We start from the raw sequence: 6,000 nt of genomic DNA, 5'->3' as shown, positions 1-6,000 counted from the left end.
GGGCAGCGCAATAGCAGCAGTGCTGCAGCAGGAGGTTTTGCTAAGAAAATTCCCAGACAAAAAGGGCAGCAAAAGAACATCCTTGATACTGCAGAAAGATTATAACAAAATATTTCCAGCCTCCTACTACAGCAGACACCAGTGAGGTGCTTTGATGTCAGGGAGGAGATCAGTCAGCAGAATGAGAAAGGACAGGGCTGGAGGAGGTGATGTCTCCAACCCCGTGTCCACCTCTGCCCTGCTCTGCTTTTAGCTCCTTTCTTGCCAAGAGCACCTTGCTACCCCCAGAAGATGAGAGATAAGGTCAATGAAAATGCAAGGTATCGTCAGACTGTGGCTATTTTTATTTTTTTTTTTTATTTTGAGAGGAAATAATGTGTGCAGAGCAGCAGTGGTTCATATTGGGTCAGTCAGGAAGTGTGGGGCTGAGAATTTAAAAGACAGGCATTTTTGTTTTGTGGTTCTCTCAGAGAGAAAAAACATGCAAGAAAACTTTTTTTGGCTAAAAAATGCAAACTTTGAGTTCACCTACAGCTAGCTGAGGTATCAACATTATGTTTCACTCTGAAGAATGTCACTTTAAGTGGAATACTTTGCATCTGTGGCTGCAGTTATTACAGAAATGCTAAATAGTCAACACCAGTGCTCCTTTGGATTGCAGCACAGATAACAGCAGAAGGAGGACAGGAAGACAACTTGATTCCCACCAGAGAAGAGCTGAGGCATAATTGGTTTCAAGCTGAGGTTTCACACACATCTTCATCCATCACTTGCTGTGGGAAAAGGCAGTCCCTGCTTCTGCTGTCCTCATCTGCCTCTTGCCATCTCTGCCCATGGAGATAAGAAAAATCTGAAAGCACAAATCCATAATTAACACCGTGAATATTGCAGGTAATGGAAAATAGAGGGTCAGCTGGAGATATATCTCTTTAAGTTACAAAACTGCTTTTAATTTGGCCTTTTGTGGTTGTTACTTATTAGCAGTAAACAAGCTGATAATCTTTACTGCTGTAAATGGGCATGGAAAATTAATGCAACAGAACCACTCAGAAGCTCACAAGAGTAGTCCTTGAACAGCATAATTGGCTGAAATACCTGGAATTCAATCTGCATGTTACACAGTTACATCTACCTTCTGATGAGGAAGCTGAAAATAGAGACTCTGTAATTAAGCAAAGCACTGTGTGTTTTGAAATTCGTTAATGAAAAATCCAACCAGCCAGCAAAGAACTGGTTCTTGTGTTGACAAAAAGAAAAGGAAAAATCTGTTGTGCCAAGACATCTATGAACAACTAAAAATACATTAAGATATATCTCTCTATATTAAGTTGATACGACAAAAAAAAATAGAGTAAGAAATTTGTTAATGATTCACTTAAAAGAAAAAAAAAGCATTTTGCAAACAGGAAAAGAATCACCAAGCACAAGTTTTTCTAAAACCTCCATGATTATTTCAAAATTCACACTAATCTCTGTTTCAATATTCCAACAGAAAAGTTGAGAGCAGAGCTGCCTTGGAAATGCTATTTCTTGCTGACATATGTTTTATAGATATTTTTTAGACCTTCAGACATCATGGCATTATTTATGTGTGTGCTGAGAACAAATTTGCTGCCTTCCCAGGCTTGATCAAAAATGTTTTTAATCACTCTGTCAAAAATCAGGCTCTGCAGAAAAATTTGGATCAGCTGAAGAGAAAAAAAAGCTGCAGTTGCTCCTCAGTGAGTGTGGAGTCCCTGCACCACATTGGTTCAACACTATCTCCTTTTCATATTTACTGTTAAAAGGAAAGATGAATGTTTGAGGGGTAGGCTGGTCCTTCCATCATAATAAATATGTTTTTTAATTAGTCTTCCCTCTGATTGAAGGAAACCATCAGTCTTTCTGGATATGTTTTAGTTGAGAAAAAAAACAAGGAAGAAATGGCCATACTTCTTGTACCAAAGTGCTGCAGATGAGAAGAGAGCCCGGGCAGAGTGACAATCCCAGCTGATTTTACAGGAAATGCCTTTTTAAAGAAATGACAGACACATTTTTAGCAGCTGATTTGCAACAATTTGTTCAAAAAGATACCCTAAAATCCCGAACACAGCAAACAGATCCTCTTTATTCTGTAGGGCTTGTTGCAGGCTCTTGAGAACAAAGAGCAGAATAATAAACCAAAGGACATCACCGAGGCTGTGCTGTGGTTTTGTAGCACCAGGTCACATCTCAAACCCCCCCACCTGAGCTGCTGCTGTTGTGTGACCACAGCTGGGCCACCTGCACTCAACAGAGCAGTCCTGGCTCCTCTGCTTGTTCACATCACTGCGGGCAGAAACCGGAGCTGGGCTAAACAAAACTCTTGCAAAGTATCCAGGAGAAACCCATGAACTCAATGGAAAGCAGCTGGCTGCTTGTTTTCCTTCCTCATTTGCACTCAGGTTGTTTGGACTGCAAATACGAGGGAGGGAGGTTGATGTCACAAAGGGGACAGGGACAACTTTCTGCAGAAAGCACTGCACAGACATCCCGAGAGAGCAGCAGCACTCCAAGACACTGAGCCTTTCTCAAGGGATCAGAACATTTCATTGCAATGGGAGCTTCCCAATCCTTCACCAGAGCCCCTGCCTGGGAGCAGCTGCTCTGCGCAGCCCGGGGTTTGCATGGCAGGACACAGTTCCTGCTGGGATCACAGCCACACTCAGCTCTCCCCAGCCCTGCAGCTGCTCCTTGGGGACCTCAGGCCAGTCGCTCTGTGCCTCACCTTCCCCAGCTGCAAAATGGACAGGAGAACACTTTGCTGGGATTTTGGATCAGGTGGCAGTGTTTGTGATGCACTATTTGGGATGCAGTATTTGTGGTACACTATTTATCAACAAGGCTCCACCACCAATGCAGCATTATTACAACTAACATTGCTATTGTTTTACTCCAGATGGATTCTGTGCTATCAGAAGTTATCTTGCCATACTTAAAAACTAAATCATCATGAGTGTAGCACTGAAAAAACAATTTGTAATTCTGAGGCCAATATGCCAACCATATTTATTCATATCTCTATTTTTTCAGCTACAATATGATACAATCATGTTGGTAAAAAAGAAATATATTTTATAGCATTAGTTGTTGATGACAACTTTAACACCTCCTATACTCCTTTCCCAAAGGCAAAGGATTATATAATAAAAAGAAAGTCAATATTACAGCACTGAAGTTTGGAATTAGCAGGATAAACTGAATTTTAAAACAATACTGGCCCTATCCTGTACTTACAGATAACAGAACTGATGACTTATAGGTGCTGCCACTGAGAATAAAACACAGAAAGAGACTGCCAAAGTAGTATTCCTATTTATATATACCACATTACATTTACATATCTCTTCTACTGCACTTCCACAAGCTAGAAGGCTGTGGTGTGTGAACTGTGAGTCTCAGTCAGGAACTTGCTCCAGTTCCAATTCCACTCCTCCCAGCTGAAGCCCTCAGCAAACCTTCCAGGAGCTCCTGGCTGCTGTGGTTTCAAGCCAGTGATCCAGGAACACCAGCAAGCATCTTTGCATGGTTCAGATTCCTAAAATTCTCCTTTCCCATCATCCATGCTACTCTGGCACTGCTTTGTTATTCACACCAGGGTTTGTGTGCATTTTTCTAGCACCATTTATGCCATCCTCCCTTTTAATGACAAACTAGTGATGGTTCAGTGAGTCCAAACGTACCAGGTGTTTCCTTCACTAGGACCTTGTGCACTGCCTTTCTACAAGCCCTGCAGAGGGCACATCAGTCCACAGGGAGAGAGGAGAGATGCCTGCTTTCCTGCAGGGAGCTGCAGGGCAGAGATGAAGGAGCAGCACAAGATTCACTGCTCAATGGTACTGATTTCCATAAGCTGCAGTGTATAAAACTCATCATGTGTGGGCATATGAACAGAGCACTAAACACAGGTAGGATCCCCATCCTGAGAATTACTCTCCTCAGCCTCTTATCTGTTCCTCTGCTGTGTCTAATCTTCTTAGTTTGTTGCTCTGCTGCTTCTTCTGTGATACCACGATGCCACTCACTGCCCACATCCAGTACTAGCAGACTTTCTGCTCGGGATTCATTTAGGAGAAATGTTGCTCAGTGAAATTGTACAAGTTTCTGGCTTGGCTCCCAAGTGCCTCTTCATGCTACACACCCACTGGGTCTTTTCAACTGGTCTCTTTCAAAGGGGACTCATAAGTGAGCAACAAAATCTAACTGCATCAGCAAAGTCACCTCCACACACACCAACAGCCATATGCCTTGCACTGGATACAATTATACAATTCCAGTAGTTTTGATGTTTCAAAATTATTACTTTCCCAGTTTTCCAATGATTTTTCTCAGGTTTTATCGTTTACCTCATCCATACAGGCTACTTAGTGCCTGGTTTCTAGATAGTTTACAGCAAAGATGGATTAAAGATCAGTTTAGCTGTTAGCTCAGCCATTTCAGTCTGCCAGCCTCACTTTCTCCCAGAGACAGGCCAGTTTAGCAGCTTATCTTCTCAAATCTGCTCTTGCACATGTGACCCATATTTGCATATGGCACACATCCCATGGGACAGCATGTTCAGTCCTTTGCATGCTGTTGTCCCTTGTACAATGAGCTTACTTGGGGTTGGGTAACTGCCACAAGAGCAGGCACACAGGTGTGCAAAACATTGCAGATATTACCATGGGATTTACCCACTGGGAGTCAACAGTAAGAACAGTCTTGTATTAAAATTAAGCTTAAAGAAAATGAAAGTAAAGGTGTACAAATTTATAGCTAGAAATGGTACTGAGTATGAGAAACTCAGAGCACCAGAGTTTCTCAGAGCTGAGAAGCAGAGTCTATTCAGACTTTCTTCACAGCTAGAGCTATAATTTGATACTTTTATAAAATACAATTATTACTAGCAGTAAGAAAACCCTAATGCAAAAGAAATTTTTATTCTTACCATCAGGTTGGAACAGCCTTCTTTAATACCTATTCAAGGCAGGGCTCGAGGCTGTGTTTAGTCTTCAGGATGAGTAGTATTTTGCCAGGTAATGATTTGTTCTTGGGAAGTCTAGCTGATTAGCTTCCTGATAACCTTGGATGGAGAGCATTAGTGAAGAACAAAATGACATTATAAAGAAAGAAACCACTTACCAAAGAGCAGACAAGGACTCCCTGCCATGCAGGTTGATGGCTTGGCTTGTTAGGTCTGTATTTCAAGACCGTTCCTAGAGAAGCTCAGGTTTATTATTGAACACGGCTTTGAACGTGACAAAGTCCAGCGACGATCAATTTTCAGTGTAATTACCGCGGAAAGGGTCATGACCAAACTGCCAGTGGCGGTCACTGATGGCACACGTCCTCTTCAAACCCGAATGTGCTCAAAGCCGGCTCGTTTCCTTCCCTAGGCGCGCCGTGCGAGGGCAGCAGAGATTGCGGGACGGGAGCGTGTGCGGGCTCTGCGGGGACACGGCGGGAGCGGCCCCCGAGTGTCCCGGCCGCTCTGCCTGCAACCACAGGGACTCCTGCCATCCGTCCCGGACATCCCACGGGATGCGGAGCCCGAGAGGAACCTGTGTGCTGAGAATCAGACTGTTAAATGAGTCTCTCTCGAGGTGATAACACTTCTAAACTTTTGCGATGGAGTCACCATCCCTAGAGGGATTTACAAGACGTGCAGATGCGGCTCCTGGGGACGTGCTGCAGTGGTGGGTTTGGCAGTGCTGGGCTAATGTTTGGACTCGAGGATCTTAGAGGGCTTTTCCAAGCTGATTCCAGGATACTCACCCACCTACAGTGCAGAGCGGGGAAAGGATACAGAGCAGCCAAAGCCTGTGAGCAACTTTCACCCCTTAAGCAGAAAAAGCTCAACACCGAGACTGCGGCTGCACCTGACTCTGATTGCCGAATCAAAGTCTGTTTGATTTGGTGACAGCGAAGGAAACGCTGCCATTCCCACCCTGCAGGGCCAAACCCCAGCGCTATCGTGCAGTCGCCAAGAGATGGAGCCGTGCA

The 6,000-nt window shown here is 43.9% G+C and overlaps 1 long non-coding RNA gene across 1 annotated transcript; it reads right to left on the bottom strand.

Moving 5' to 3' along the window:
• Positions 1-340: 340 nt before the first annotated feature.
• Positions 341-5,314, bottom strand: LOC139596147 (uncharacterized). Its single transcript, XR_011681258.1, has 2 exons — positions 5,140-5,314; positions 341-850 (listed from the first exon to the last, which is right to left on the bottom strand). It is a non-coding gene; the product is annotated as an uncharacterized lncRNA (long non-coding RNA).
• Between the last annotated feature and the right edge of the window lie 686 nt (positions 5,315-6,000).

The sequence above is a fragment of the Agelaius tricolor genome, unplaced genomic scaffold (assembly GCF_023055355.1).
Source record: "Agelaius tricolor isolate 1412-34295 unplaced genomic scaffold, bAgeTri1.0.p SCAF_15, whole genome shotgun sequence".
Classification (NCBI taxonomy): Eukaryota; Metazoa; Chordata; class Aves; order Passeriformes; family Icteridae; genus Agelaius; species Agelaius tricolor.
Note: the sequence above shows the minus strand (reverse complement) of the source record. Positions and strands in the feature narration are given on the sequence as shown.